This window comes from Euleptes europaea, chromosome 9 (genome assembly GCF_029931775.1).
Source record: "Euleptes europaea isolate rEulEur1 chromosome 9, rEulEur1.hap1, whole genome shotgun sequence".
Classification (NCBI taxonomy): Eukaryota; Metazoa; Chordata; class Lepidosauria; order Squamata; family Sphaerodactylidae; genus Euleptes; species Euleptes europaea.
The window spans coordinates 79701525-79724675 of NC_079320.1; positions in this window are offsets into that span (position 1 = coordinate 79701525).

The following is a 23151-nucleotide window of genomic DNA, read 5'->3' on the forward strand; positions in this document are numbered from 1 at the left end:
ATATGGCATCAGATTCTTCCTGATCAAGATCAAACAGCTTAACACTACAAAATTGTATCACAGATTTCTAAGTTTAATGTGACAATGAGACATTTGATAATGAGAGATGTAGATAGTTCCATAGTGTAAGGTGTCAGGGAACATGATAGGATGAACTTATTTTATTTTGTAAGCTCCATGGTTTTTTGCCTTCTGAGTTTCAGACAAATACCTTGGGGGCAACGGAAGGAGAAACAGAAGTTTCTGCTTCTGGGAACTTAAGTAATTTAATACCTTGTGAAATGCACAGCTCTTGCTCTGCTCTTTAAAGTCTGTTTGGAACCAATTGTAGCTGTTATTGTGATCTAAAGATATTCATTCTTCGGAAAGGACAAGGTTAATTATTCTCAATTTATTGCCAGTTGCAGAACCATTCCTGCAGTTTTTATTTATAATATTGATTTATATGGTGGATTTTTAGTTTAAGTAGCAGAGAAATCAAACGATGACACTGGGTATTTTAATGTGAATTGCCTTGTGCTAGGATTTAAGGATAATTCAGCTCCTAAGATACACTCTCATATGAACTCTTACACAAATCTTAAACCAAGAAAGGGCAGCCGCAGGTTATCGTCGGTACTGGCCTCCCTATTCCTTCCCATATGAAGAAGAAGAAGGTCTAAAATGCATGGTCACTTAGCCCAGTTACAGCCACAATCCAGCCCAGTGCCCTCCCAGGATCAAATCTTTGCAAACGGCCGGTACCTTATTTACTCTTCTTTCAGCCCTGTATTGAAGCGAAATGAACCCGCCTTTCCCCATTCCTCTTCTGGGAGAAACAGAAACAGAAGCAGGGGGAAACACAGATGATTGGCATCTCTCACAGCCAATCACGAAGCAGAGTTTGAAGTGGCAGGGATTCAACTGTTTCCTGCCTGCTGCTACTTCCAAGCTTTTTCTGAGAAAAAAAGAGTATTTTTTAAAACGAGGCTTGGATTCCCCCCCTTCTTTCAGGTAGATCAGTTTTTTTTGTTTTTTAGTTCTTAAAATGCTTTTAAAATTACAAGTGGGGGGGGGGAAGCCTCCATTAGTCATTTTGAAAGGACCAATCACCAGGAGCTGGGGGGGGGGCGAGGGCTTACTCAGCAGGAGCCCGCATTTTCTGTTTACACGGATCCATTTGCACACAGTTTAGTCCCTGCTCATTCCGGGTAATGCGGGTTCATTTGATCCTGGGTGGAACGGGGCTGGAACTGGGCCGGAACTGGGCTAAGTGACCATGCGTTTTAGACTGAAGAAGAGTTGGTTTTTAGATGCCGACTTTCTCTACCATTTAAGGGAGACTCAAACCGGCTTACAATCGCCTTCCCTTTCCCTCCCCACAACAGACACCCTGTGAGGTACGTGGGGCTGAGAGAGCTCTAAGAGACCTGTGACTAGCCCAAGGTCACCCAGCTGGCTTCATGTGGAGGAGTGGGGAAACAAATCCAATCCTCCAGATTAGCCTCCACACCGCTCCAAACCACCGCTCCTAACCACTACACCACGCTAGCTTTTATCTTGTGGGAACGCTGACTGCTCTGCCGGGCCTTCAGCGCCTACTATGACTACATGGGTGCAATCTTGTTATTTATATGTGGATGATTATTATACTGTTTTAAAGTTTTATGAGAGATTTTATGGTTTTATCACGTTGTTATTGCTAATTGTTGTCACCCTGGGAATGAGGGCAGGCTATAAATTTAAATAAATAAATGAACACATGAACATACGAAGTTTCCATACTGAATCAGACCCTTGGCCCATCGAAGTCAGTATTGTCTACTCAGACTGACAGCGGCTCTCCAGGGTCTCAGGCCGAGGTCTTTCACATCACCTACCTGCCTAGACCCTTTAGCTGGAGATGCCGGGGATTGAACCTGGGACTTTCTGCATGCCAAGCAAATGCTCTGCCACTGAGCGTCAGCCCCTCAAAGCACAACCCCGCCACATGCAGGGTATAGTTGTTTCAGAGCAGTTCTTTGGGATGCCAAAAGGGGAGCTTGCACTGGTCAGACTTGCCAGTTGTAATATAGCCCACGTGTGTCCCCCGTTTTCAACATCCCCTTTGGGTGTTACAAAGAAATACTGAATTAGCATTGCTTCATTGTAATCTTCAAGGCCACTTTTAAATCAGACTTGGGAGTGCTTTGAGGCTCCGCTTGATAATCTCCTATGTCTGTTCTTTGATAATCTCCCCTATTAAGTTACTTTTCTTCCTTGATAAATTGTTCCCTTGCTAGCAGCCTTTACTGTAATCATGTACCCCGAGGCATAGAGCTGTTTAACTAGACGTTCTAGACGTTCTCTCTTGGAATACGGCTGAAATTTAGTCGCTCAGGCCCAGTTTCATTTTAATTGCTTGTTCATGCTCCAGACATTCATGTTTTTGCTGCCTACACCTACACATCATCTTGCCTCCTTCTGTCTCCACAGGACTGTGGTTTTTAGAACATGACGGAAAAGAAGGCAGATGTGTATCTGGAGGAGCATGATGAGAGCCAGCATGGTGTAGTGGTTAAGAGCGGTGGTTTGGAGCGGTGGAGTCTGATCTGGAGAACCGGGTTTGATTCCCCACTCCTCCACATGAGTGGAGGAGACTAATCTGGTGAACTGGATTTGTTTTCCCCACTCCTATACATGAAGCCAGCTGGGTGACCTTGGGCGAGTCAGTAATGCTGATTCTGTGAACTAAGGCAGATCATGAGAGGGAGGGCAGGAAGGGTTGTGTCAGTGCTTGGCTCTCGTGGCCCTTTCTTACATGGCAATGCCGATTGCCACTTTGGGGTCAGGAAGCAATTTTCCTCCAAGCCAGATTGGCCAGGGATCCTGAAGGGTGTTTTTTTGCCATTTGCTGTGCATAGAGTAGGGGTCACTAGGGGTACAGGGGGGGGGGAGGAATTTGTGAATTTCCTGCATTGTGCAGGGGTTGGACTATAGGACCCTGGTGGTCCCTTCTAAGTCGATGATTCTATTTAATCTAGTTAGACAATCTTAACTAGTAGGTGTTTCTCCTGGGGAATTGCTGAATACACAGTGCCCAGCTAGATACATCAGTGGTCTGAGTGGACGTCATTGGCTTCATAATATGTTCATGTTTAAGATCACGTTAAAGACTGTTATCAGGAGCAGGAGCATTGTGGTTTTCATCAAACAGCTAAAGACACTTTCTGAGAAGCAGATACTGCGTTATCTGCTGTCAAGTAGGTCAGTCAATTGCATGAGAGATGTGGCGACTTTTCTCTTTATAGTGTCAAGGAAAAATTGAATTTCATTTCCCCCTTTTTTAAAGTGTGAAATGGTAGATGAATAGCTAATGGCTGTTAAATCTAGGAAAAGGAAACGAAGGATAATGCCAGTGTTGGTTTCCTGCTCTCAGCCTTAATCTTCCCATTGATAGTGCTGCCCGACAGGAGGGGGGCAATGGCTAGAATACAAAATTCCAGGTTGGGGAAGAGTCATCCTGGAGGCTTCAGAAGCTGGACGAAGTGACAGTGAGGAATATTAGTGCAAACCCAGTTCTAATTAGAGTTGCCACCTTTGGGTTGGGAAGTTCCTGGAGATTTGGGGATGGAGCTTGGGAAGGGTGGGATTTGGGGAGGGGAGGGGCTTCTTTGGGTTATAATGCTATAGAGTCCACCCCCCAAAGCAGCCATTCATTTTCCATGGGGGTGAGTGGGTAGAACTGTTGTTCCAAATCAACTGAATTTGGGGTTTTTTTTTTTTAGCAAAGCAGGCATAAATGAGGCTGAAATTAGGATAAAATAAGAGTTTAATTTATTGAAAATGCTTCTACTGTATGTGCCAACCCAAAAGTTCATAATGTGGCCGGTTTCCTGCGGATACTGCATTACAAAGCAAGGATTTGTTTGTTTGTTTTTGCTTCCAGACGTGGGCCACATATATCAAAAGCTTTACTGTTTGGTTTAGAAATGGCCCTCAAATGAAACATGTGTTTTTCTTTTAATTGAGATGCTTCTTCACATTGCGGGTATTATATGTACTTGTTTTTTCTTGGCATATTAAAAATAATATTTGGGGAAAATTGATTTTTAAACTTAATAGTGTGGATTATAGAAGCTGATAAATCTGAAATTAATAGCGAAGAAAGCAGTCATTTCAGATAGGATAATTTAGATTTTTTTATCATTTATTAATCATAAAAAGTAAACCTGCTCCACTGCTAATCTTAGTTTTATCAAGAAGATGAATCGTTCGGGCTAATGAAAGTATAGATATTCAATGCCAAAGGCATTCATGGGGATCTGTTAATCATTTAACTCTGTCAGGGCCTGTGCTTTGTCTTTATAAACCAATTAAAAGGCAAAACTTCTTCTGCTAAAACATGTGCTGGTCTCTGTTGCCTCAAGTGAATGAAAAGCACCCTTCCCCCACCCCACCCCGCAAAGTGATCCAATCCAGGAGGGCATAGGGTTGCCAACGTCCAGGTAATAGCAGAAGATCTCCAGCTATTACTGCTGATCTCCAGCCAATAGTGATCAGTTCACCTGGAGAAAATGGCCGCTTTGGCAACTGGACTTTGTGGCATTGAAGTCTCTCCCCTCCCCAAACCCTGCCCTCCTCAGACTCCGCCCAAAAAACCTCCGATTGCGAAGAGGGATCTGGCAACCCTAGGAGGGCATGCTTTTTTCAGGTAAATAATTCAAATGGGGTAAATAACGTAAATGCCTTTATTAAGACCAGCTAAGTAGGGTTGCCAACCTCCAGGAGGTGGTTGGAGATATCCCGCTGTTACAACTGATCTCCAAGCAACAGAGATAAGTTCACCTGGAGAAAATGGCTGCTTTGGCAATTGGAGTCTATGTCATTGAAGTCCCTCCCCTCTCCAAACTCCATCCTTCTCAGGCTCCACCCCAACATCTCCAGGTATTTCCCAACCCGCAGCTGGCAACCCTACAGCTAAGGTCTGCAGTACATGTGAACCTCTGCAGAATATAGCCCTCTTCCTCAGGCTTAATGTTACCACTTCTGGGTTGGGAAAATCCTAGAGATTTGAGAGTGAAGCCTGCAGACAGGAGGGTTTGGGAAGGGAAGGGAAGAACCAGCACCTTCAGTTGTACCCAGAAACAAATGGCCAGCCAGTACAGCCTTTTCATGATAAAGAGAGATAGACATTACAACATATTCATCTATGAATATGATTACTTATCTTTAGAAAATGCTAGTGAAATTATAGAATCATGGAGTTGGAAGGGACCGCCAGGGTCATCTAGTCCAACCCCTGCACAATGCACGAAATTCACAACTACCTCCCCCCACACACACCCAGTGACCCATACTCCATGCCCAGAAGATGGCCAAATTGCCCTCCCTCTCATCATCTGCCTAAGGTCATAGAATCAGCATTGTTGAGAGATGGCCATCTAGCCTCTGCTTAAAAACCTCCAGGGAAGGAGAGCTCATCACCTCCCAAGGAAGCCTGTTCCACTGAGGAACCGCTCTGTTAGAGAATTCTTCCTAATGTCTAGATGAAAATTAGTACCACCTAGACAGAAATTAGTACCATCTAATGTCTAGATGAAAATTAGTACCACCATTTCTGAGTAAAAGGAGAAGTGAGGAATTTGTCCGCAGATTCTTGGTTTCATGACATTTTCTCTGCACTGAGAGTAGGAGTAGAGAGAGAGGATATGAGGCAGAAGGCTGATGTTTGGTTATCACTTGTCAACAGAAAGAAAAAAGGGAGGAATTCAAAAACTGCCTGAGCATGCTTCTGGAGGCATAAAATGCAAGAGCAGGGAAGAAGAAGAAGAAGAAGACGAGGAGGAGGAGGAGGAGGTTTTTATATGCTAACTTTCTCTACCACTTAAGGAAGAATCAACCTGTCTGACAATCACCTTCCCTTTCCCTCCCCACAACAGACACCTTGTGAAGTAGGTGGGGTTGAGAGAGTTTGGAAAGAGCTGTGACTAGCCTAAGGTCACCCAGCTGGCTTCATGTGGAAGAGTGAGGAATCAAACCCGGTTGACCAGATTAGACTCCTCTGCTCCTGACCACCGGTTTTAACCACTACACCACTCTGGAACTGATCTCTGTGTCCTGGAGATCAGTTGAAATTCCACGAGATCTCCAGGCCCTACCTAGACGTTGGCAACTCAAGGTGAAAAGGAAAATTAACCTGCTTAACACTGTCAAGGTAGTGACATGTTGGCAAATACAAAATGCTGGAGAGTGAATCCTCACTGCCCAGGGCAACAAGCCACTACCAGCCCCTCTGACTAACCCTCCAGCTAGGAGACTGAGGGACAGATCTCCAGCCCTACTGGGTATTAATCAAGAAGTCAGCCCTGCAAGGTAGGACACATGCAAATTGAGTTCCAAGAACAATTACCTTGGTAGCTGTAGCCAATTTAGGGCAAGGTACTGAGTTTAGATTGAAGCCCAAAAACCCAAATAACACCACAGAAGTATACTTAACAAAGTATATTAAAAGAGATGTGCAAAAAAATGCAAATATAAAAGCAGTGCAAAGCAAGGAAGAACACAATAAAACCTAAATAGCTAACCTAAAATATTAATACAGGCTTTGTGGCCCAGATGCTATCTGACCAGACTGAAAGCAGGTAAATTTCCAGGTAAAATTTCAAAGTCCAAAATCCAAGAATGGGTATTCTGGCCAGGCAAGGCCCAACCTGGTCAAAAGGGTGTCCCAAAAGTATGACTAAAAGGGGTACAACTAAAAGGTACAAATTACAATGAGTGATCTTTCTTTATGCCAGAAGATCTTCTTCAGAGGTCCGTTCAACTCTGCTTCAGTAGCTTGTTTTGGCATTGACTGCCTCCATTATTTTGCACCCCTCCGTATGGACATGAAAGTTGGACGGTGAAGAAAGCTGACAGGAAAAAATCCATTCATTTGAAATATGGTGTTGGGGAAGAGTTTTACGGATACTGTGGACGGCCAAAAAGACAAATCAGTGGGTTCTAGATTAAAGCAAGCCTGAATTCTCCCTAGAAGCTAAAATGACTAAACTGAGGCTATCGTGCTTGGATCACATCATACAAGACAAGACTCAGCAATGCTAGGAAAAGCTAAAGGCAGCAGGAAAAGAGGACGACCCAACATGAGATGGATTGACTCAATAAAAGAAGCCACAGCCCTCAGTTTTCACGACCTGAGCAAGGCTGTCAATGATAGATTGTTTTGGAGGTTGTTAATTGTTTTGGAGATCGCCATAAGTTGGAAGCGACTTGACAGTACATGACACACACATGCACACACAGTTGGGTGGGGGGCATGACAAAGGGTGGGTTATCCAGTGGCCTGCCCCAGAACATTTCTTGGTTGCTCCTTCACTTGGCAGATGTACCAAGTTTTCTGTGTTGTGTTTGGGTAAGCAGATTTGGGGGAAGGGAGGGGGTGAAGCTCAAGGGGAGCGTTAATCTGCCAGTCACGTGGCTCCATCCCAGTTAGGGTTGCCAGGTCCCCCTTTGCAACTGGCGGAAGGTTTTTGAGGCAGAGCCTGAGGAGGGTGGGGTTTGGGGAGTGGAGGGACTTCAATGCCATAGAGTCCAATTGCCAAAGCGGCCATTTTCTCCAGGCGAACTGATCACTATCGGCTGGAAATCAGTTGAATTAGCAGGAGATCTCCAGCTAGTACCTGGACGTTGGCAACCCTAACCTCAGTTCTCTTATTCACTATGATTTATTTTAAAATATTTCTATACCCCTTTCTGTCAAGCACTCCAAAGCTGCTTATCACTACAATCAGTTTCAGGAAGAATGAAAATGGAGAAGGTGGGGATTTGTCTGGTATAACCCCCAAAGAGCTGATAGTATTCTGGAGGGGAGATAATTTGACTAGGTAGAAATTTGCCAGTCGTTTATTCGCCCCATGATTCCTTGTAGCCCCCAGCTTATCCTCAGCTGTATGGGGAAGAGCTTGTTTTTTGAACCAAAGTTTTCATGATAAAAGGAGTTCTAAAATATTTTAGAAGAAGAGTTGGTTCTTATATGCCAACTTTCTCTACCTTTTAAGGAGAATCAAACTGGCTTACAATCACCTTCCCTTCCCCTCCCCATAACAGATACCTTGTGAGGTAGGTGGGGCTAAGAGCTCAGAGAGAACTGTGACTAGCCCAAGGTCACCCAGCAGGCTTCATGTGGAGGAACGGGGAATTAAGCCCGGTTCACCAGATGAGAGTCCGCTGCTCTTAACCACTATACTATGTTGGCTCAATAGTTAGTTTAATTAAACCACAGTTTGAAGGACTCCTGAAATCAGCCAGTATGTGAAATCATACTCAGACTCTAATCTGGTGAAACAACCCAGTTCACCAGATTAGAGTCTGCCGCTCATGTGGAGGAGTGGGGAATCAATCCCACTTCTCCAGATTAGAGTCCACCACTCGCAACTACTACACCACGCTAGCAGTGTTAAGTAAAGCCAAAAAGATTTGTAAATATTTGTGAAACGTAGCTCCTCACCTCCCTTAAGAAAATACTTAAATCAAAAGGGAAATCACTGTGAAGTAAACGGCTTGGGAGCTATATATATAGTAGTCTTGGGCAACACAATGGCAAATCGCATTTGTAATATCAATTATTTAAAAAAAATTCACATCTGTTTCACCTAACGTTTCTCTCAGAGAAGAACATTGACAGTGCAATCCTGTGCAAAGCTACTCCAGTCTAACCCTATTGATTTCAAGGGGCTTTAACTGGAGTAACTGTGCATAGGATTGCCATCTTTCAGATACATATATTTTTAGCGTTTGAATCCCTTAGAGATTCAGGGCCTTGTTAGGTCAAGAGTCCATAGTTTTGTCAAGAACATGTTTGAGAGAGTTCTTCAGTGTGGAAAGGAAACAGAAGGAATCGGTGTGTGGCTTGAAACAATCGATCATTTTCCTCTAAGAGAAAAGCAACACTGAGTTCTCCACCCCTGGAATGTAGTGAAAAATAATACTTTTGGGGGCATAGTGCCCTAGATGTAACTCACTTTGGGGAATACAGAAAGGAAAATGGATCTTTCTAAATGTTGTTGATGTGGAGGGGGAGGAAACTAGGTCCTTCTGGAGCACTGAACCTGGTTAGAAAGGAAGTGTGGAAATGGAAGTTACGATACACCTCTCGATATGGGTTGTAGAGGGAAACCTTCGATAGAGAAAACGGCCTTCGGTTTGGCTTGTGATAGGAATGCGTTGGTCAAAGAAACACTTCTTAAGTAAAGACTCAAACTCTTTAAACCTGCCGAAAGAGCTGTTAAATAACTCGAAGGTCATCGTTCTACTCTGTGTAATGAGATATAAGCGAGCGGGGCGAAGATTCTGTATGTCATTATTCAATGAATTTTCTCTTAAATTAGTTTTAACTTTTGCTTCAGGCTGGGCTGGTTGTATCATTTGTGGCAAGAACAACACCATTAATAGGCACAATTCTGAGAGGTATCTTTTTTGTTTTCAATATTAGCCATGAGTTGCACTTCATGCTCTGGTGCAGACAGCATTTACTGGAGGGTGGGGATATGCCCATGATCATAGATGCTCCTCTGCATATGTCTATATCCCTAGCTGCAACTAATTTTTGGCAATCTCTCTCTCTCTCTCTCTCTCTCTCTCTCTCTCTCTCTCTCTCTCTGGTCTTTTATGTATGGGAGTTTTACCTGGGGTTTAATGCTCGCTCGACCCACACTTTTCTGTTGCGAATCCTAAAAAGTACTATGCACCAGCAAAATCACTAGCTCAGTTCCTGAAGCATGAGTCCCCGCCCCTTGAAAACACTGCTTTGTAATTGGCTGAGTGCTTACTGTGAGAATAATGTCTTCTCTCCCCCTCCCCCAGCAGAAACCAGTGTGCCGTGTTAAAAACCATTTCACAAAATGGAGCTCTTTAAAAGGAACAGGGTTGGTGGGGACAAACCCAAGCATCGTTTAAAAAACCATTTTTATGTGACAAATGTCTGTTCAGAAAGAACTCCAGGTGGGAGACAAAAATCAGGAAGCATTTGAGTTCCCACCACTTGAAACGCTGCTTTGTAGTTGGCTGTAGTGCCTACTGTGAGAAAAATGTTACCCACCCCCCACAGCTCCCCTGTCTCGTGCTTTCTCTTATGCATAGAGATGAGGATGCATTGCAGATGATACTAAATTGGGAGGGAGAAATACGGTAGAAGACAGAGCCAAGATACAGGATGATCTTGACAGGCTGGAGAATTGGGCTAGAACTAATAAAATGCACTTCAACAAAGACAAATGTAAAGTTCTGCATTTAGGTAGGAAAAATCAAATGGATAATTATAGGGTGGGGGAGACTTTTCTGAGCAGTAGTGTGTGTGAAAAGGATCTTGGGGTCTTAGCAGACAAAAAACTCTACATGAGTCAGCAGTGTGATGCGGTAGCTAAAAAGGCAAATGCGGTCTTGGGCTGCATCAACAGAAGTATGGTGTCCAGTTCACGTGAAGTGATGGTATCACTTTGCTCTAGTTAGACCTCATCTAGAGTACTGGGTTCAGCTTTGGGCACCTCAATTGAAAAAAGATGTAGACAAGCTGTCCAGAGGAGGGCAACAAAGATGGTGAGGGGTCTGGAGCCCAAGTCCTATGAGCAAAGGTTGAGGGAGCTGGGTATGTTTAGCCTGAAGAGGAGAAGACTGAGAGGGGATATGATAACAATCTTCAAGTACTTGAGGGGCTGTCATATAGAGGATGGTGCCGAGTTGTTTTCTGTTGCCCCAGAAGGTCGGACCAGAACCAACGGGTTGATATTAAATCAAAAGAGTTTCCGTGTAGACATTAGGAAGATTTTTCTAACAGTTAGAGTGGTTCTTCAGTGGAACAGGCTTCCTCGGGAGGTGGTAAGCTCTCCTTCCATGGAGGTTTTTAAGAAGAGGTTAGATGGCCATCTGTCAGCAATGCTGATTCCGTGAACTTAGGCAGATGATAAGAGGGAGGGCATCTTGGCCATCTTCTGGTCACTGGGGGTGTGTGGGGGGGTAGTTGTGAATTTCCTGCATTGGGCAGGGGGTTGGACTAGATGACCCTGGTGGTCCCTTCCAACTCTATGGGTCTATGATTCTATGAGGATGATTGACCCAGGCTGATCTCAGCGGGAGATTGAAGAATCATATTTTAACTGATTAACTGATTTAACTGAAGTCCTGGACATTGCGAGGGCTGGGTGCGAGGGCATCTCTGAGGGACAGAAAACTCATGCATAATTGTAAGGAACAACCAAGTCAGTCCGAGGGGTGAATGTGAGTCAAAGTACCCATGTATAAAGGACCTTGCTCTCATATGTATGCATGTAGTCTGAATATCCCTGACTAGCCCATCTTATCAGAGCTTGAAAGCTAAGCAAACTTGGCCATGGTTAGTACTTATATCGGAGACCACCAGGGAAGACAGGGGTTGCTATGCAGAGGAAGAGAATGGCAAACCTCTTGCCTGAAAACCCCATCGTCCTGGGGTTGACATGAGTCCGTTGCGACTTGACGGCACACAATTTTATACACACTCACGGGGCCCTGTGAGACTTGTGGAGGGAAATCCCTCCCCCCTTACCTGCTGAGCCCTGGCACGGCTCCCTTCCGATCCTACCCCTGTCATGGAGGTGTAGAATGGCTCCAACTGTCTCCCGGCCTGGAGAGGCTCCTGGATGCCACCACCATGACTGGGCCTGGACTGGCTCTTGGACACCTCCACCACCATGACTCTTGGAGAGAGGAGGTAAGTTGGTTGTCTGCACATGCTCAGACAATGGTATTATTTGGGGGTTAAACCCCCCTCCCAATTTTTTTAGTTTCAGATTTTTCTGCAAGTTTTCAGAGACATCTGTTTATTGTGTGGACCCCATCCATTGATTTAGATATCCACAGATCAGCTATTATATGTGTGTGTGTGTGTGTGTAAAAATTGAGTGAAGAATGAAGGACATAAGGACATGACATAAAAAAGTCATGCTGGGTCAGACCAAGGCTGTCAAGTCCAGCAAGTCTGTTTACACAGTGGCCAACCAGGTGCTTCTATGAAGCCCACAAACAAGATGGCTGCAGCAGCACCATCCTGCATGTGTTCCACAGCACCTAATATAATGGGCATACTCAGCTGATACTAGAGATAATAGATATGCATCATGGCTAGTATGCATTTTTACTAGTAGCCATGAATACCCCTCTCCTCCATGAACGTGTCCACTCCCCTCTAAAAGCCTTCGAAGTTGGCAGCCGTCACCACATCCTGGGGCAGGGAGTTCCACAATTTAACTATGCGTAATGATTAGCAGCAACCTGCAGCAAGAAGCAGCTTGAGCCTCCCCACTCCCCAGTGCTATTTTGCATCTTAAAACCACTTCGTGGAGCTGCGATTTCTTCACTGTGAAATGACATTAGGTACGTGGCTGGGTGTAATTTTTGCACAGGAGCCATTTGCCAGTCTCCCCTCCCCAAAGAAACATGCTTTGTAATGCATAGTGAGGCCCTTTAATGGCTTCATGAGACCAATCTCCCCTTTTCCTTCCTTCCTGCCTTCCCCTGTAACTGCTGTTTAACAGCTTTGAACATCCGAAGGCAATGCGCATGCTCAGCATCACCTGGCCATGGGGGTGGGTGAGTCCTTTCGGATCTGAAAAATACTATTTTTATGCACACTTAGGGCAGCTTCTGAGTATTTCAAAATCCAAACCTTTGCCGCTTTTATAGGGTTGCCAATCTCCAGATACTAGCTGGAGATCTCCTGCTATTACAACCTGCAGAAAAAATATCCAGCCGATAGAGATCAGTTCACCTGGAAAAAATGGCTGATTTGGCAATTGGACTCTATGGCATTGAAGTCCCTCCCCTCACCAAACCCCACCCTCCTCAGGCTCTGCCCCGAAAGCCTCCCGCTAGTGCCGAAGAGGGACTTGGCAACCCTACACCTTTGTGATAGTTACTTGATTATGAAATTTGTGGTTAGAGTGAACAAGCTGTTGTTTGAGTGAACAAGAGAGGAACGGCATGGGAGGTAAACAGTTGGGGGATTCTCCCCATCCCCACCCCACCGCCACCCCATAATTTGACAGCTGAAGGAAGAGCTACAGTTGAGCCCAGATCTATCCTCATTAGGCATGGCTTTGGGGGCTGTCTGATAAATTTGCAATGTTTTTTTCTGCATTCTTCTGCAGTATGTGGAAACCGCTAGATTTGGGGAGGGGGGTAGGTGATTTTGCTGCTTTCTTGCCTGGCGTGAACCAGTCCCTTTACCAACAGATGTTCATGCTATGAGATACAGGCTGTTTCTGCACTCGGTATTCCCAGCGATGTATCAAGAGTTTGGAAATGTTATAAAAAACATCGCTTTAAAAGGGTTTTTGGATGCCACGGCTAAAAAAATGGTTGGAAGACGTCTTCACAGCTAAAGGGGCCAAACAAAGTGCGAACAGTATTTTTTATAACAGTTTCAAACTCTTAATACATCGGTGGAAATACATAGAAAGTGTGAACAGTATTTTTTATAACATTTTCAAACTCTTAATCCATCGCTGGGAATACCTGGTGCGGTAACAGCCGTAGTCAAATAAAATGGTGTTGATGGTAGTGGGGCTTCCTATAGTGGGAGAAGAGCCTCTGAAGACCCCCCCCCCCCAATTCTAGGCTTGTAAATAACAAAAGACAGAGAGGAACAGGAAGGGTTGCCAACCTCCAGGTGGTAGCTGGAGATCTCCTAAGATTGCAACTGATCTCCAGGCAACAGAGATCAGTTCTCCTGGAGAAAATGGCCGCTTTGGAAGGTGAACGCTATGATGTTATACCCCATTGAAGTCCCCCCGCCCAAACCCTGTCCTCCTCAGGCTCCGTCCCCCAAATCTCCAGGCATTTCCCAACACGGAGCTGGCAACCCTAGGAACAGGCAAACCAACAACCCTAGCAACTTGCTTTGAAATTTAGGGTGGCGTGATAGCACCACAGAGATGACGGTAAGGATTCCCAAAAGACGGTGGTCCATTAAAAGAAAGAAAAGGAATTACGTTGCATTCTGCTTTCTTGTGTGCTTTCCTCCTTTGCGGAAATACAAGCGCTTGTCAGTTAAATATATCAGGGAATAATGAACTTGTGTAACACCTCTGCTTCTTGCTTATATTAACATTTAAAAACAACTCCTTTCTTTTGGGTCAGAACAAGGCACTGGCGGATGCCTTTTCATTAGTCGGCGGAGAACCTTTAGCAGCCCTGTTCCTCGGGGAAAAAAATGATACTGTGTATAAATTCTGAGTGAATACCTATATGCAGCAAATAAGGTTAGGACAGCTGCGGCTACGTAAAGGTCAGCAAAGCATTGCATTAAGTGCCACAGTTTTATTCTCCCAGACACGTAGCCATGATAAATTTTACGCACTACATTTCCCCAACTTCAGTAGACACCGTTTCTTCAATAATTCACTAGCCTTTAAAAGCTTTATTTTTCTTCCCATTTTGACAGCCTCTTGCAGGAGACCTGGTCCTGGACTTCCCCAGATCAGTGGAATTGAAGAACAAATGGTGTTAAGCTTTTATAAAAGCAGAGACAGGAAGCCGTGCTCAGGATTTCACCTTGTGCAGAACCTGTGGCATACAGATCGGCTTCTCGGGGCACTTAGTCTACTTCTGGCCTTTAGCTTTTTTGCAAGCCTCGTTTTATTTTTTTTTATTTTTTTGTCTTGAGATATTTTCTTTCTTGAAAGCCCTGCAAATTGAATGCTTAAGTGTGAAACAGATGTGGAAGGATTCTCAACCTTTATTAGCCAGAGTACTCGGTGGGGAAATGTCAGCAGTGCCACGAGGCCGGCCTGCCTTCCCAGTTTCTGTTTGTTAGCGTAAAGCAAATTGTCTGGCAGTTTTCAGCGGAGACGGTTTCCAGTGGCTTCTGCCAGATATGGTTGGACTGCCAAATTAGAATTGATTTCTCAATAAAATGGAGCTCAACATCCCCAACATAATCTGAGACAGAAATGACAAAACCTGTCTGACTGAGCTTTCACTCTCTTGTGATCTCGAATAGTTTTTACTAATTCTTGATCGTGCCCTCCTTCCTAGTTTCATTTTGCTAGACCAGGATAATACTGCTGTAATTATTATTATTAGGGTTGCCAACCTCCAGGTACTAGATGGAGATCTCCCGCTATTACAACTGATCTCCAGCCGATAGAGATCACTTCCCTGGGAGAAAACAGATGCTTTGGAGGGTAGACTCTATGGCATTGTACCCCACGGAGGTCCCTGTCATCCCCAGGCTCCAACCCCAAATCTCCAGGAGTTTCCCAACCTGGATCTGGCAACCCTGCTCCCCCACCTCCACCAGTGGCCAGGGGGGACCTAGCAACCCCACAGGGAGCTTACTATCTGGGCTGGGAAATATCTGGAGATTTTGGGGGTGGAGCCTGAGGGGGGATTAGGGTGAAGAGGGACTTCAATGGGATATAATGTCAGAGTCCTACTTCCAAAGCAGCCACTTTCTCCAGGTGAACTGGTCTCTGGAGATCAGTTATAATCCCAGGAGATCTCCATTCACTACCTGGAAGTTGGCAACCCTAGGAATAAGCCCCAAAAAGTTATCATCCTCCAAGCCCACTGGTAGGGTTGCCAACCTCCTGGTGGTGGCTGGAGATCTCCCGCGACGACGTCTGATCTCCAGGCGAAAGAGTTTCGTTCACCTGGAAAAAATGGCCACTTTGGAAGGTGGACTGTATGGAATTACACACCACTCAGTCCCTCCCCTCTCCAAACCCCACCCTCCTCATACTCCAACCCCCAAATCTCCAGATGTTTCCCAACACAGAGCTGGCAACCTTACCACACTACATCTTTATTTCACAGTCCTCTTCTTGCCTAGCACACTGCTTTGGGAGGCAACCTAATTAAAACTTTTTTTTTACAGTTATGGGAGTAATTCCACAAAAGAGCTCTGCTTTGTCAGGATTGTGCTCTCTCTGTTCTATTTCTAAAAACACCCATCTGACTGGTTAAAAAGCGGGGGGGGGGGATGGCTGCATATGTGATTTTCATGGTTAAAACCAGTGAGTTGGTTTTATTTTTAACATTTACATCCCGTCTTTCTTACAATGCTGATGCCCACGGCAGCCCTTTCTCATGGCTAGATAGTGAAACATTCTGATGGAAAGGCATATTCAACAAGATTCTGGCCATTTATGCAGGGCTGTTTCCCTCGCGGTCACCCCTGCTGACTGCTTTGGGAATGTGGAGGAGTGGGGAATCAAACCCGGCTGTCTAGATTAGAGTCCACCGCTCTTAACCACTACACCACGCTGGCTGGCTGGAAGGTCCATAACCTTACTGTCCTATCTAACTGCCCACGCTGCCCCCTGCAGGGTCTTCTTCTCATTCCTTTGCACACTAGACATTGCCAGTTCCAACACCACCAAGATCAGTATTGTCTATTCAGAATGGCAGCCGCTCTCCAGGGTCTCCAGCAGAGGTCTTTCACATCACCTACTGCTTAGTCCTTTTTTAAAAACTGGAGATGCCAAGGATTGAACCTGGGGCCTTCTGCATGCCAACCAGAGGCTCTTCTACTGAGCCACAGCCCCTTTGGGCTAGAGATGTGTCCTTTCCAGTAAGCTCCCCCCATTAGCCATTTGCTAGTTTTGGGGAAGAACAGGTGGGGAGATCTCTAGTTCCATTGCTTCCGCTCAGTTTCTGGTCCAACCAGAAGTACTGGGGGGAGGCTTTCCATTTGTCTGTTTGACTTACTCCATCTAATGCTGACAAGGGTGTTTTTTTTTTAATGTGAATGTTTGAATAGAATTGAATTGTTGGCTAGCCAAGAAAAATCAAGCATCTGCTGTGCAAAAGGAATGCATCTGGGTGAGTCCGTTTCAAGATTATCTTGAAGGGGGTTTGAACAGATGAAACTATTTTGGCTTAAACGTATTTATAATGGACACTTTCCGGTCATCTTCACTGAGTGGGTAATTCCAGATAATCACCACAATTCAAGGGTAGTTTCTTTTCTTGTGAAATAAGAGCAAATCTCTTGCAAATGCAAAAGAAAGTACACCTCCAGGTACACCAGGAATAAATGATGCAAGGTTTGATCCAGCCAGTTTTTGCACTGGTGAAAATGGTCGCTGTAATGGCTTTGCTGGGAATCATGGGATCAGAAGGAGGAGGAGGCAGCATGTGTGGGGCTGCAATAGAGAGGGGAATGGGGCAAGATTTGGTGGAAAAGCTGACTGGATCCAACCCACAGCTTTTTTCTACATAGCCTTTTCCTCTTGAACAGGGGTGTCAAACATAAGGCCCAAGGGCCAGATCCAGCCCCTTGAGAGCTCTTATCCAGCCGCCACCTCCCCATCCCGATCTGGGCTGGTGAGGCATGGTCTGGCCCGACCAAGTGACATCTATGTCATATCTGGCTCTCGTAACAGTTGAGTTCAACACCCCTGCTCTTGAACATTCCTGACAGCTTTTTTCATTTTGGTGGAAACCAGTGTCCATTTTCCAATCAGGGGTTTCTTGCCAAGTGGGTGTGGCATCCTTGATTGGACATGCATGTAATAAAGGGGGGGGGGTTAAGTATCTCAGATTCTATTCCTAAATTGCCTTGCCTATTGCCTAACTGTCCAAAGCGATATACCTGACTGCAGGCTGATAGCTCAATGGAGAAGCTGTCATAGCTGCAGGAAGCCAGCCAAGAGCTGGGAAGGACCTTGACAGCAGCCCCAGCATCCTGATAAGGGACCTTTGCCCTCCTGGTGTGGTGCATGATGTAGGGTGATGTGCTTTACTCATTCATAAGACTTTTGCTGCAGTTAAAAGGAGGAAGCTCTACCTGTATAGAGATAGCTGTAGACTGATTTGCCTGCAGATGGGAATAGGTGAGTTTGTTGATTATCATAGTTTTGTGGGTCACAAGAGCCAGCTTTGGGGACATTACACTTCCTGTGCTAAACAGCTGTCTCACATGCACATAAGGGGTGTTCATTGGGGCATGTGTGGTGGTGGTGGAAAGTGCCATCATATCACAACTTACTTATGGCAGCCCCATAGGGTTTTCAAGGCAAGAGACGTTCGGAGGTGCCCTCTCTCCATACTTTGAGGTCATCCCCTTGATGGTGCAGATAACTTTGCCTCCAATCGAAGCATTCCAAGTCAGGAGGAAAACAATATTTTATTAACCTAAATATAAACATCCGAAAATCATGGGTATGTTTCACAGGATGGTTTGATCTTCATAGGCCACAGATATTGCTGAAATCTGCCTTGAAAATGCACTTGGTATAATTTGCTACATTACTTACCGCTTTATTATTTTTTAAGCAATAGTCCTCTTCCTTTGGGAGACTCTTCCCCAGCCTTTATTGATGTTCTGCAAATCCCCCCTTTTATTTTTAATTGCCACTCGTTACTTCTACTTACGACTCTGTGTTCTGCAATTATAAATGGCACAGCATCAATTTAGAAGGTAATCAATGGGGAAAGGGTGTCACCAGGGTTGGTCCCGGCTGCAGTTTCTTTAATCTCCCCCCCCCCCGCAAATAATATACACCCAACAATACGATGTGCAGATGATGTGCAAATTAGGAAGGATCATAAAACTGTGGAAGACGGAAGGTGATAACAAAAGGATCCAGAGAGTTTAAAGAACTGTGTGAAAATTAACAAGATGAGATTTAATTTAGATAAAACACAAGGTCGTAAACTAAGAGGGGAAAAAATCCAAGTACAAATGGGAGAAGACTAGTTAGGGAAACAGACATAATAGTGATGCATTTTACAGTTTATACAGCAGCTTCTTTTCCCAAGGGGTCCCAAACTGTTTTGCCTATCAAAATTACAGCTCATTGAAATGCAGTAACCTCTATTGCAGAACAGGGCCATGGCTGAAAGATACAGCGCAGTCCTAAGCCAAGTTCTCCTTTCTAAGTCCTCTGAAGTCAATGGACTTGGAAGGGTGTGACTCTGTTTAGGATTTAGGCTTCAGAACTAGGGCAGTCAGACTGCAGGGGGAAAATTCCCTGTTTCTGGAGCTCGGCCTTTATTTCCATGGTGCGGCTCTTTCCCAGGCACAAAGCTCAGAAGAAAACAGTCTGATGAGTTTCATCAAGGTAACCTTTATTTTATTGGAATAAATGTGTGCACCAACAATTTTATTCATCATTGGTTCAGCTTCAGTGCAAACCTAAGCAGAGTTATACCAGTCTAAGTTCATTGAAGTAATCCTTCTAAGCCCATTAAGAAGTTCAATGGATGGTGTAAGTCCGCTTAGGGTGGCACTGTTTGCATCATAAACAGTTGCATTTGTTTTAATGATTAGGCTCATTACAACTATATATCTAATTCCCAACTGTGCCCCCTATCTGCAGGTACTTAAATTCTCAGATAGGGGGCACGCTTACCCCAAACAGATGTTTCTTCAAACTCCCCAAGTTTGCAGGAAAATCTGAAAAATAAAATAAAATAAATGGAAGGGTTTAAATTCCCCCCAAATAAAAAAGTGTTCTCCGCAGAAGAATGGTTTGGAGTGGTGGACTCTGATCTGGAGAACCGGGTTTGATTCCCTACTCCTCCACATGAGCAGCAGAGGCTAATCTGGTGAACTGGATTTGTTTCCCCATGACTACACATGAAGCCAGCTGGGTGACTTTGGGCTAGTCACAGCTCTTAGAGCTTAGCCCCACCAACCTCACAGGGTGTCTGTTGTGGGGAAGGGAAGGTGATTGTAAGCCAGTTTGATTCTTCCTTAAAAGGTAGAAAAAGTCAGCATATAAAAACCAACTTCTTCCACATGCACAGAGAATGCACCTTCATTTCGCGGCTGCCTCCATCCCCCACCGTCCCGACTGGGTACTGAGTGGCTAACTCCATCTCCCGCCAGCCCGGCCGGGCATAGAGTTCCTGCCTCTGACCCCTGGGGGCCTGGCTGGGCCTGGAGTGGCTGCCTCTGACCCCTGCTGGCCTGGCTGGGTTCAGGGGCCGTACCCCTGCGATAGTGAAGCCCAGGAGCCACTCCAGGCCCATCTGTGGTGGTGGCAGAGCCTGGGAGCCGCTGGCGGCCCCTCTGCAGCGGTGCCAGTGCTCAGGAGCTGTCCAGGTGCATCCATGGCGGCGGTGGAGTCCTGCTGCTGCTGGGTTGGAAGTTGAGGGGGGGGAGGGGGAGATGAGATTCCCACCCCCCTCATGTGTGAGTTTCAAGGACCCCCCACTTGTGTTTTTTTATTCTTAATTGTTGCTTTGTTTCTATTTGTTTCAATGGGAAGCATATTTTGGGCTGTAGTTATTTTGTTTCCCACCCAGTTTGGACTAAGTTCTTGTTGACTGTACCCCACACCCAAGGGATCCTCCCTGACAAATGCCAGTCGAATGAGTGGCTCTATTTTAGAGGCAGTTGAAAGCATGATGTATTGATAGTTCCCTGTATTGTTGCATATCTCCATCCAGTTGCAATGAAATTCAGAGGGATTATGTCCCTTGCCCATGGGATCCTCCTTGCCAAATTTCAGACAGACAGGAAAAGGGCAACTGTTTCATAGGCAGCTGCATTTTCTTTTGTAGAGCATGGGGCATGGGGTAGGGTTGCCAACCTCCAGGTGGTGGCTGGTGATCTCCCGCTATTACAACTGATCTCCAGGCGACAGAGAGCAGTTCCCCTGGAGAAAATGGCAGCTTCGTAAGGTGGATAATATAGCATTATACCCCATTGAAGTCCCTCCCCAGTCTCCACCCCCCAAATCTCAGGTATTTCCCAGCTCGGAGCTGGCAACCCAAACATGGGGGCATCTGTTTTGAAAACTCAGAAAGCCCATTGTTGTTACGCAGAGGCTTCCGACTAGAACTCCTCAAAGGCAGGCCCTAAATCACACACTCTCGTACCCATCTTAGCAACAACAAGGCCGTAACAAATCAGAGCAAGTAACACAGCCTCTCAATGAGAAGGGTATATTAGACGAGGACTGCAATCCTAAACGTACTTTCTGGGGAGTAAAATGGGACTTAGTTTGGAGTAGACATGCTTCCAGGACAAGAAAGAGCCGACATGCTGTGTCTGTGCTCTGATGTTCCCCAGTACAGCAATGAATGACAGGCAATCCTGTACACAAAAAGGAACCCTGACCACACACCGTGCAGTTTAGTAGGGAGAACTGCAGTAAGTCACAAACACCTCTGTCTCTTACTCCCGTTTTCTGCTGATGGATCAAGGAACAGAAAGGGCACCAACAAAGCAATGGTTGGATAATGGACCTGAAGGAGCTGGGGGCGGGGCGGGAATCGGCTTTTTTCCGCTTTGCCTTTTCGGCTCCATTAAAATGGTGCCTCTCTATTTTCAGTTTGGTGCATCCGAATGCACACCCCTGCACACAGGTGTTGCAAGATCGCGTCATATGTCATACCCAGGATGTGCAAAGGCTGAATAAAGCACACTGAACAGTGCACTTTCAATCCGCTTCCAATGCACTTTAGCGATTGCTTGCAAATGGATTTTGCCGTTTCACAGAGCAAAATCCAGTTGCAAAGTGAACTGGAAATGCATTATTCAGTGTGTGTGAAAGCACCCTTATTTCAGCAGACATTTCTTCTCCTGACATGCTGACTATGCTTAGGACACTGATTCAATCTTCCTTGCATGTCGCAAGTGTAATCTGATCTGTACATATCAGGTTCCTCATTCAAAGCCACAAGTGGCATTCTTCCGGAGATCTGCATCATTGGTACATGTTTCTGGTTATTAGTTCTGCAACAGCCTGCTGGTGGAGTCATATCAGCTGTGCCAGTCATCTGCTGCAAGGAATTCTGGGGTGTATTCCAGAAAGTATGGCTTTACATCCCGACACTTTGCAAAAAACAATCCTGATGACTGGCACATTTTGAACCAAGTCAGCAGCGATATCTGTGGCTTCTTTCACTTCCCATTGCTCAAAACTGACATTCAGAGAATTTGAACTCAGACAGTAGAATTTCTTACCGCATCCTTTTCTTACCAGAATACTGATTCTTTGGGGTCTGTAATGAGTGTGAGAGGCCTGGATTTCTTGTGTTGTGCATGAAATTTTGCAGGTGACAAAGCCCAGGGCATTGGCCACAGGTGCAAGGGGTGTGTATTAAGTTGGAAATATCTGGATAAGACGCTCTCGCCCCTTTTGCAGGTCTCTTACAGTGAAATGCTAAGAACACTTTCCTGGGATTAAGCCCCATTGAAGATATTTGCATAGGATTTTGAGTGGACATGCCTTGGATGACACTAATCATTTATGAATGGGAGTTTTACCTGAGGTTCGGCAGTCTCCAAGCTCAAATCAATAAGTATTTGAATCCCCACCCCTTTAAAAGCTGCTTTGTAATTGGTTGTAGTGAGAGAAAAGTTCCCCCTCTGAAACCCAATTGCCGCATAAAAAAGCATTTTAAGAACCAAAAAAACAAAAAAATTAATAAAAAAGTTTTTGAAAGGAACATGGAGGGGGGGAGAAACCCAAGCCTCATTTTTAAAAGCCTTCTGCTCAGAAAGAACTCCAAGGAAGCAGGAAGTATTTGAATCCTCACCCCTTGACATGCTGCTTTGTAATTGGCTGTCTATTTGCCGTGAGAGAAATCAAGCTTCTGTGTTTCACGCTTTGCCTTATGCATGGGGATTTCAAGCAGCTTCATTGGATGCCCTTGAGTCCTGGTATTTTGTAAGTGGGAGAAAAAAATTCTCTTTGTCAGCTCTCTCCACCCTGTGCATTATTGTATAAACCTCTATCATGCTCCCCCCCTTCATCTCTTTTCTAAACTGAAGAGCCCCATACTCGCCCCCCTTTTCTCATAGGGAAGGTGCTTCAACCTTCTAAACTCATAGGGAAGGTTGAGCTCAGGGGAGAAGGAATAATCGGGTTAACAGAGGGACAGGAAGTCCCGGGATTTGTGAGGGCTGGCAGCGAGGTCATCTCTAATGGAGGGGAAACTCATGCATAACTCCAAGGAACAACCGATTCAGATCAGGGGCGAACATGAGTGAAAGTAACCATGCATAAATGACCATAGTTAAAGCCAGAGATGCAAGTCTTTGGTGCACAAATAAAGACAAAAGATGAGATGCAGTGGTTAGAGTGCTAGACTAGGATCTGGGAGACCCAGGTTTGAAGACCCCACTTTTCTGTGGGAGCTCTCTGAGTGACCTTGAGCCACCCAGTCTCAGCCTAACCTACCTCACTGGGTTGTTGTGAA